At 40.9% G+C, this 9,688-nt stretch overlaps 2 non-coding genes across 2 annotated transcripts; one reads left to right on the plus strand and one right to left on the minus strand.

Annotated features, from left to right (window-relative positions):
- Positions 1–3,197: 3,197 nt before the first annotated feature.
- Positions 3,198–3,272, minus strand: Trnas-cga. Its single transcript has one exon. It is a non-coding gene; the product is annotated as a tRNA-Ser (tRNA).
- Positions 3,273–4,134: 862 nt separating this feature from the next.
- Trnas-cga lies at positions 4,135–4,209 on the plus strand. The gene has a single exon. It is a non-coding gene; the product is annotated as a tRNA-Ser (tRNA).
- The last annotated feature ends 5,479 nt before the right edge of the window (positions 4,210–9,688 follow it).

The raw sequence follows: 9,688 nt of genomic DNA on the forward strand, positions 1-9,688 counted from the left end.
TTGCGTCTGAAGTTATTTTGTCTCTCTTGATAATAATTATTCTGGTTCCCATATTGTCTGTTTCTACGGTTGTCGCTGTCATAGTCATTACCACAGAAATGTGATCTTTCTCTGTAACTATTGTTATTCTGCCAATGATTATCATAGGGGTCATATCTATTTTGGTCACGATTCGCGTTATAAAAGTAGCCTTGTCGTGTCCCGTTATTATTTCTGTCGTCACGGAATTATGATGGATGTGACCTGCAATTGTTGTCGTTTTCCGGTTTTCACATCATGCGGCAGTCTGTGCCAATTTCCAACTCTTGGAAAAGTCCTTGAAAAGCGTCGATGTCATATTTACAAAGTCCAGCCTAAATAATGTCTTAAGTGGTTAGGCAACTTAATTAAGCAAATACGAATAAATTCCGAGGGGCTGTACGGGTTTGACAAATACTGATTATTGTGTAACACATCTTCAAAGTGTTTTACAGGGCTCGAAAATACAGATTGTTTGAAATGTTTCATCATTATACTACTGTGTTTTACTCGATCTTGATTAGCCTGAGACCAATATGCAGAAAGGAAGCCGTGATAAAAATCTTCTTCACTGTGACAATCGCGAACAGCCGATCACATTCTTACAGTTGGTTCATTTTCTAAATAGCCACACATAAATTCTAATCTATGCTCTAATGACCAATTAGGTGGAAAAAATGAAAAAATTGATGAAGCCAAGCTTATGGATGTATGTCATTACTAGAATTCGTGAATGTTTTATATTTACGTGTTGTGATGAAGAGCTTGTAGTCAAAGCCAACGTGACGGCGAATCGCAAATCGGTCACTCTTACGTCGTGTCGGCGGTTATATCTCAAGGCTCCGTGTACCTTGCCGACTCCTTTCAAAATCTCCGAAATACCATGTGTTATTACTTTGTGACTTTTCTGTATTTCTAAATCCCTCTTCCCGTGTCGGACCGCGAGTATCCTCTGAAATATGCAGTTCTTGTATCACCTGTGCCAAATGATCTTGTACTTCCCGCACTTCCCTTTCATGTTGCGTATTGATTTGTTTCTGATTTCGTTTGAATTTCCTAATTTCCTCGTACTCCTCTGGGTCAGTAAAGCCTACCGGTTGTGTATCATTCAAATCACCATCTGCCTTCGTAAATAAATTTGTTAATTGGTCGGAAAGTTCTGCTACTTTTTCCGATAATGTGCTGATTTCCTATGTAAGCCTTTCAGAGCCAAGTTTTAGAGTGTCCATTTGTATCGTAATCGTATCTACAGTGTCCTTTAAGTTTTCCTGATCTTTTACAAGATGCCCGACAGTATTGGTAGATGCAACTAAGTCAATTTCAGCTTGCAAGGTGTTGTGATTTTCGTGTACAATTATCTGAAGTTCTTTTATGGTTGCTTCATAATCCTGTATGTGTTTTCATGTAGCGAAAAAATAGAGTGAAAATAATCACAAATTTTTGTTTTTACGTCTTCAGAAATGTTTTGATATTTCGATTCGATTCTGAGTATCTCAGCGGTTAAATCTTTACGCGTTTGTTTAAGTGTAAGTTTGATTTCGTCAATTATGTCTAACTTGTGAAGTTGTTGCTGTGTTCGTTTCTGATTTTGTTCCATTGCGTCTAAATTTTGAAGCTGTTGCTGTGTTTGTTTCTGATTTTGTTCCATTGTGTCTAACTTTTGAAGCTGTTGCTATGTTGGTTTTTCTGTTTGATCAAATTTTTGAATTTGTAACGCCAGAAATGCATATCCTCCTATTTCCATCTATTTGTTACCTGAAGATATGACATTTCTGTGTCTTTATATATTGTAATTGTTTTACTATTTGTATATATATATATATATATATATATATATATATATATATATATATATATGCATTTATGTCGATGTATAATTGGTTTGTTTTGTAAATATTATTTGTATTTTTACACTGGGTTTTGCCTAGGGAAAACTATTCTATATAACGATTACATCGATAGGTCGTGTGGACAACCAAAGTGTTTAGGATCTTTGGTAGTGTTAACTCTGCAGGTGTGTTGTGTGAGGCTCCCGCGAGTTGCCGCGCCTTCGGGGTTTGGCAGCATGTAATTGCGCTCGACTTGCTATGATAGTTTCAGACACGGTGTCGAGGACGGGAAACATTAGCGGGCGCACATCAAGAGCCCGTTCCGTCTGGAGACCGTGTCGAGAAGAATGCGCGCCAACATCCAGCTTCTGCAACAGCGACGGCCGACAAAGAGTGACTGTCGCCGCCTCCCCGATCGACGACTGCAAACCTTCAATCAACCAACAAGGAAGACTAAAAATACGTAAAGTTTTAGAACTGTATGGCACACCTCAGCTTTTCAAACTGTTGCATCAAAAAAAAAAAAAAAAAAAAAAATACAGCAACTTAGCATGAACCTTTGTTGCTCATTGTCCCAACTGCATTACCAAGCAGGGTCCCTTCCTTTTGTGGAATGAACCCGACTGTCGTTGAAATTCAAACGCCAGCGTTAAAGTAATATCATTCCATTTCACTGCTTTAATTTCAGAGTTCAGTTAAAGTATTCATAACTGGCTGTAATATTTAGATTACACAAGCAGAAATTAAGAGTGCGAGTTTTGTTACCATATTTTAGCTTACCTGTGACTGCAGCACAGCTTGGTATGTACTAAATTTTACTATTGTTAATTGTTCAGAATCATTTAATTCGAGATCAAAGTTAAATTTCTTATTTCTGAATTGCGTAGATTCGAGTAGCTGTTGAAATGATTGTTGAGATAGCCCAAGACTAACCTTATTTTATTGAATTTCGTAGTGCTTCAGAAACAAAGTTCACTATTCCAGAATGAGATTTCCACTCTGCAGCGGAGTGTGCGCTGATATGAAACTTCCTGGCAGATTAAAACTGTGTGCCCGACCGAGACTCGAACTCGGGACCTTTGCATTTCGTGGGCAAGTGCTCTACCAACTGAGCTACCGAAGCACGACTCACGCCCGGTACTCACAGCTTTACTTCTGCCAGTACCTCGTCTCCTACCTTCCAAACTTTACAGAAGCTCTCCTGCGAACCTTGCAGAACTAGCCCTCCTGAAAGAAAGGATATTGCGGAGACATGGCTTAGCCACAGCCTGGGGGATGTTTCCGGACTGAGATTTCCACTCTGCAGCGGAGTGTGCGCTGATATGAAACTTCCTGGCAGATTAAAACTGTGTGCCCGACCGAGACTCGAACTCGGGACCTTTGCCTTTCGAGGGCAAGTGCTCTACCAACTGAGCTACCGAAGCACGACTCACGCCTTGTACTCACAGCTTTACTTCTGCCAGTACCTCGTCTCCTACCTTCCAAACTTTACAGAAGCTCTCCTGCGAACCTTGCAGAACTAGCACTCCTGAAAGAAAGGATATTGCGAAGACATGGCTTAGCCACAGCCTGGGGGATGTTTCCAGAATGAGATATCCACTCTGCAGCGGAGTGTGCGCTGATATGAAACTTCCTGGCAGATTAAAACTGTGTGCCCGACCGAGACTCGAACTCAGGACCTTTGCCTTTCGCGGGCAAGTGCTCTACCAACTGAGCTACCGAAGCACGACTCACGCCGAGTTCGAGTCTCGGTCGGGCATACAGTTTTAATCTGCCAGGAAGTTTCATATCAGCGCACACTCCGCTGCAGAGTGGAAATCTCATTCTGGAAACATCCCCCAGGCTGTGGCTAAACCATGTCTCCGCAATATCCTTTCTTTCAGGAGTGCTAGTTCTGCAAGGTTCGCAGGAGAGCTTCTGTAAAGTTTGGAAGGTAGGAGACGAGGTACTGGCAGAAGTAACGCTGTGAGTACCGGGCGTGAGTCGTGCTTCGGTAGCTCAGTTGGTAGAGCACTTGCCCGCGAAAGGCAAAGGTCCCGAGTTCGAGTCTCGGTCGGGCACACAGTTTTAATCTGCCAGGAAGTTTCATATGAGCGCACACTCCGCTGCAGAGTGTAAATCTCATTCTGGAAACATCCCCCAGGCTGTGGCTAAGCCATGTCTCCTCAATATCCTTTCTTTCAGGAGTGCTAGTTCTGCAAGGTTCGCAGGAGAGCTTCTGTAAAGTTTGGAAGGTAGGAGACGAGGTACTGGCAGAAGTAAAGCTGTGAGTACCGGGCGTGAGTCGTGCTTCGGTAGCTCAGTTGGTAGAGCATTTGCCCGCGAAAGGCAAAGGTCCCGAGTTCGAGTCTCGGTCGGGCACACAGTTTTAATCTGCCAGGAAGTTTCAAAGTTCACTATTAATTTCAGTCGCTAAATTAACTTTCAATTTTCCGGTTTTATTAATTCTTTCGCTAAATTAAGTCAGAGTGTAGCGAAATTTATTACTTCTGACAAACATTCAGTTTTCACACAACACGTGTCAACCTTCAGTTGCCACGCTTATAGTGCTACTTATATGTGCATTAATCTTTCAGTTTCAGTTATTATAGTAGTTGTCCATAGGACTGGCGACCGTAATTTTCCCCAAATCTCAAATATCTAATTAACGCCAATTAATTTTTAATGTAACGACGACACATTTACTTTCTTTATTAATATTACCCTTTTCTCAAAATTAATTTCCACCAATTTCATTTGCATTTTTCCTTTCATTTAGATGTAACCCTTTCCTCCCTCTTTACCGGCAAATTAACTTCGGTGACGATTGCTTTTCCCAAATTTCCATCAGGTGCACACGGTTTAATTTTTCACTGTCATTAAGGTCGATAAGTGAGGGGGCGGTTACACGTGGCGACCTGGTGACAGGACAATCTTCGGATTTGAGGTTGTTCTGGACACGAATTTTGCATTGTGCAAGTCTCGTAACAAAGTACTGGTTACGAACAGGTCGTTACGTCAGCGTGAATAAGTAGTGGGAGGAATCCTAATTAGATTTGTCATTTATATTGAAAATTTGTAAAATGAGTGAAGGCAACAATTACCAGAATTTGGTAGACTTGGGTACGGAACAATCGGTCGAACAGTGGGAAACGCGCACGGCGGTTCCCATTGTTCAGGGGCAGGCGGCTACCATGAAAGACGCGACCGCCGAAACGCAACAAAGAGCAGAAATGGAATTCCAGACTTTAGAAAATGGTTCGGAATCGGAAGTGAAAATCAAATCTGAGCCCCTTGATGACGAATACGGGGGAACATATATAGAGGAACCAGCTACAGAAGCAGAACTGGTAGTTTCCGGGAATTTAACTGATTTATTGAATGTTTTGATTAACGAACTGAAGAGTCAATCGGCAATTAAAGCTCAGTCTGAAAAAAAAAAAATGACAGGAAGCTAGACAATCAGAACAAAGCTATAAATGTTGTTAACAACAATGTTGGAGTTGTTAACACAAAAGTTGATAAAATCAAAGAAGGTATTGTTGTGATTAATACCGAAATCGATAATCTTAAACAGGAAATGATAGTTCAGGCGGTAATTGCGAGCATAAATACTTGTTTTGATTCCGAAATAGCAGAATCGAGGGAAGTGTAGGAGAAGCAATTGCTCCGATCATCGAGAATAAGGTGACGGAACAAATTCAATTTGTGAAAAAAGAGGATCAACAGAAGGTGGAAACTTTAAAGGGTTTACTATCCAAAGTAGATACTAAAGTGAGGAAGCAGGCTAATACCTGCGAAGAGAAAAAGAGGGAAGTGGAAACGCTTGCGACAACCACTTGCCAAGTAATTACGAGAGTGTCGGAATTAGAAAAGAAACTTGACGAAAAACAGAGATATGTGCGAATCTGTGCACATAGTTCGGAATTGCTGACGAAAGAGGAGCGGTTCGATCCCTTGAAAAGGGGCGGTATACACGCGGCGGATTTCATTAAAAATTGTGAAAGAGTTTTACCCAGATCATGGACTAATGAGAGAAAAATTAATGCTGTTATTGACGTGTTGGCTGGTGATGCCAAGCGTTGGGGCTCTAATCTCAACATCACGAACCTGACTTTTGACGAGTTTAAAAATTTGTCAGAGCAAAAACAACAAAGTGTCTGGCGCGAATTTGTCGTAACGAGGCCTTTCAATGCGAATTCGCGTGGTTCGATGAAGGACTTTTGTGGGGGCTGGATCCGCAAGTTGGAATATTTGCGTGATCGCCGCACGGAATCCGAAATAGTCTGGGAGCTCTACAAGAAGCTTCCAGATGATACAAAACGCTACGTAGGAAGCAATTACAAGACAATCAATGATTTCCTGAAAAGAGTTGAGGACGAGGACAATTGGCGACAGTGGTAGAGGCCATGGTAACAGCAACTGATACCACAACAACCACAACAACGATGACCATGGGAATAATGCATACCGCAACCATGGCAGCAATAACAATAATGGTTCGGACCGTAATAACAATTGGTACAATGCAAATAATAACAGGAATGACGGAAACCAGTATCATACTAACGTGATACGGGCTTCGCAGGATAGTAATATCGTCAGAGGGAGTGATCAGCCGCCTCAGCAGCATCTGGGGTGCGTATCTGCTGGGACGAGACAGAGAAACCATTAGCCGCGCCTGTGAGGGGCCGAAGTGGTGCTAACAAGCTATGCTCGTCATCACTGTCATTTCTCACTTTGCCTTGCAGCCTGGTTTTATGCTTTTCACTCGCTATGATTATCACACTACTTTACGTAATAACACACAAAAGCAATTTGAAAATCAAACATAGTAGGAGACACTAAAATAGCGCTGAAAATAATCGGTATCCAACTAGTTGCAAAAGCGGCTGCTAGACATTTAGTGCAAATCCACATGCATGCCACAACTGTTATGCTCAATACAATATAGTACAACAATAATATACAACAACTACAAAAGAAATTCCATACATACAATTAAGCGTGTAAGTAGGCTGTATAGGTTTTCTTATTGGTAACGCCACGTAGCGAACTGTATGAAAATCACTGGCTGTGCTGTGTGCAATCTGTGGCTGGTTTGCATTGTTGTCTGCCAGTGTAGTGTTGGGCTGTTGGCTGTTAACAGCGCGTAGCGTTGCGCAGTTGGAGGTGAGCCGCCAGCAGTGGAGGATGTGGGGAAGTGAGATGGCCGATTTTTGAGAGCGGATGATCTGGACGTGTGTCCATGAGAGACAGTACATTTGTAAGACTGGATGTCATGAACTGCTATATATATTATGACTTTTGAACACTATTAAGGTAAATACATTGTTTGTTCTCTATCAAAATCTTTCATTTGCTAACTATGCCTATCAGTAGTTAGTGCCTTCAGTAGTTTGAATCTTTTATTTAGCTGGGAGTAGTTGCGCTCGCTGAATTGCAGTAGTTAGAGTAACGAAGATTTTTGTGAGGTGAGTGATTTATGAAAGGTATAGGTTAATGTTAGTCAGGACCATTCTTTTGTAGAGAATATTGAAAGGCAGATTACGTTGCACTAAAAATATTGTGTCTCAGTTTAGTGTTGATCAGAATAGGTAAAGAGAGTAATGTCTGAGTACGTTCTGTTTTGCTCATCCTTTTGAAAATCAAATAATGTAAGAGGTTTATCAGCACAGTAATTCATTAATTTTTCTAAGGGGACGTTTCATATGTCGACCCTTAGCCGAGGATACCTCACTGGAATCTTCTGATTTTTTCTTGTAGTTTGTGTAATTAGTGTAGCTTTTGTTTATTGCTAGCGCGTAATTGTAGAGAGAATCTCCTTTGTAGTTGCAGTCTTTCATTGTTGTACATTAAAACAGTTGTGGCATGCATGTAGATTTGCACCAAGTATTTCGCAGCTGCGCTTGCAATTAACTAGATATTATTTTCAGTGCTATGTTATTGTGTTCTCTTATTTTTGCTCTTCAAATTGTGCTTTTCTGTGTTTCTGTGTGAAATATTGTGACAATAATGGAGTGTGAAAAACGTAACATTAGGCTCCAAAGTAAACTGAGAAATAATAGTGACGACGAGGGTAGCTTATCAGCACCACTGTGTAATGAATTAACACTCATTCAAAGTAGTAATTTGGTAATTGCGCATAGGGAAATGGAGCGGGCGGCAAATAATGGTGTAGACAGTGAAACAAGTAATGAACATGGAAGCATTATCGATCGATCGGTCGGCAACAGCTCGCCTCAGGAATCCGAAATGACAGAACTCAATATTGCAAATACTGTAGACTCAGCATTTGGGTCCTCACAGTTTTCTCAAATGAGTCAAGACACATTTTCTGCTTGTCAAAATGTGAATGTTGCCGGTGAAAATGCACTGCCAAAAAGCATAGAGAAACAGATTCCAGACACTAATACATTATTATTGCAATTAATGCAACAAATGGAACAAAATCAGAGACAAACACAGAAAAAGTTTCAAAAGTTAGACACAATGGAACAAAATCAGAGACAAAAACAGCAAAAGCTTCAAGGGTTAGACACAATGGAACAAAATCAGAGACAAACACAGCGAAACCTTCAAAAGTTAGACACAATGGAATAAAATCTTCGGAAGTTGGACACCACGCTTGAACAAACACGTGAAGATTTAACTACTGAGTTACATAAAATCGAATCGAAATATCAAAAAGTCTGTAAGGACGTAAAAACACAAATTTGTGAGCATTTCCAACCTATTTTTTCACGTCATAAAAATACATTACAGAATCACGAAGCAGCCATAAAAGAACTGCAAACTACTGTTCATGAAAATCATGAGACCTTGCAAGCTAAAATTGACTCAGTTGCATCTACCGATTCTGTTACGGAACATGCAAAAACTCAGGTAAACTTAAAGGACACAGTAGATACTCTGAAAATCGGTTCAGAAAGACACATGGAGGAAATTAGTTCATTATCAAAGAAAGTAGTTGAACTTTCGGATCAGCAAAATAATTTATCTACGAAGGTAGATGATTATCTGAATGACACACAACCGCTAGTCTTTAATGACACAGAAGAGTGCGAACAAATTAGGAAATTCAAACGAAATCAGAATGAAATTAATACGCAACACCAAAGAGAAATCCGGGAAGTACGAGAACAGCTGACACAGGTAATACAAGAATTGCGTATTTCAGAGGACACTCGCGCTCCAATACGGGAAGAGGGACATAGAAATACGGAAAAGCCCACAAAATGATAACACGGGGTACTTCGGAAATTATGAAAGAAATTGGCAAGGTACACCGAATTTTGAGATGGAACCGCCGAAACGAAGTAACAATGTCCGATATGCGACTCGCCGACATGATTATTTTGACTATAAGCTGTTTATTACTACACATATATTCAAAACAGTTAAGAATTCTGGCAACGAAATTCATCCACAAGCATGGCTTCATCAATTCTCTCATTGTTTTCCTCCCAACTGGTCATTAGAGCACAGATTAGAATTTATGTGTGGCTACTTAGAGAATGAGCCAGCTGTAGGAATGCGATCGGTCATTCACGATTGCCACAGTGAAGGAGAATTTTATCATGCCTTCCTCTCAACATATTGGTCTCAAGCCACACAAGACCGAGTAAAACATAGCATCATACATCTACATCTACATCTATACTCCGCGAGCCACCTTACGGTGTGTGGCGGAGGGTACTTATTGTACCACTATCTGATCCCCCCTTCCCTGTTCCATTCACGAATTGTGCGTGGGAAGAACGACTGCTTGTAAGTCTCCGTATTTGCTCTAATTTCTCGGATCTTTTCGTTGTGATCATTACGCGAGATATATGTGGGCGGTAGTAATATGTTGCCCATCT

This window comes from Schistocerca americana, chromosome 5 (genome assembly GCF_021461395.2).
Source record: "Schistocerca americana isolate TAMUIC-IGC-003095 chromosome 5, iqSchAmer2.1, whole genome shotgun sequence".
Classification (NCBI taxonomy): Eukaryota; Metazoa; Arthropoda; class Insecta; order Orthoptera; family Acrididae; genus Schistocerca; species Schistocerca americana.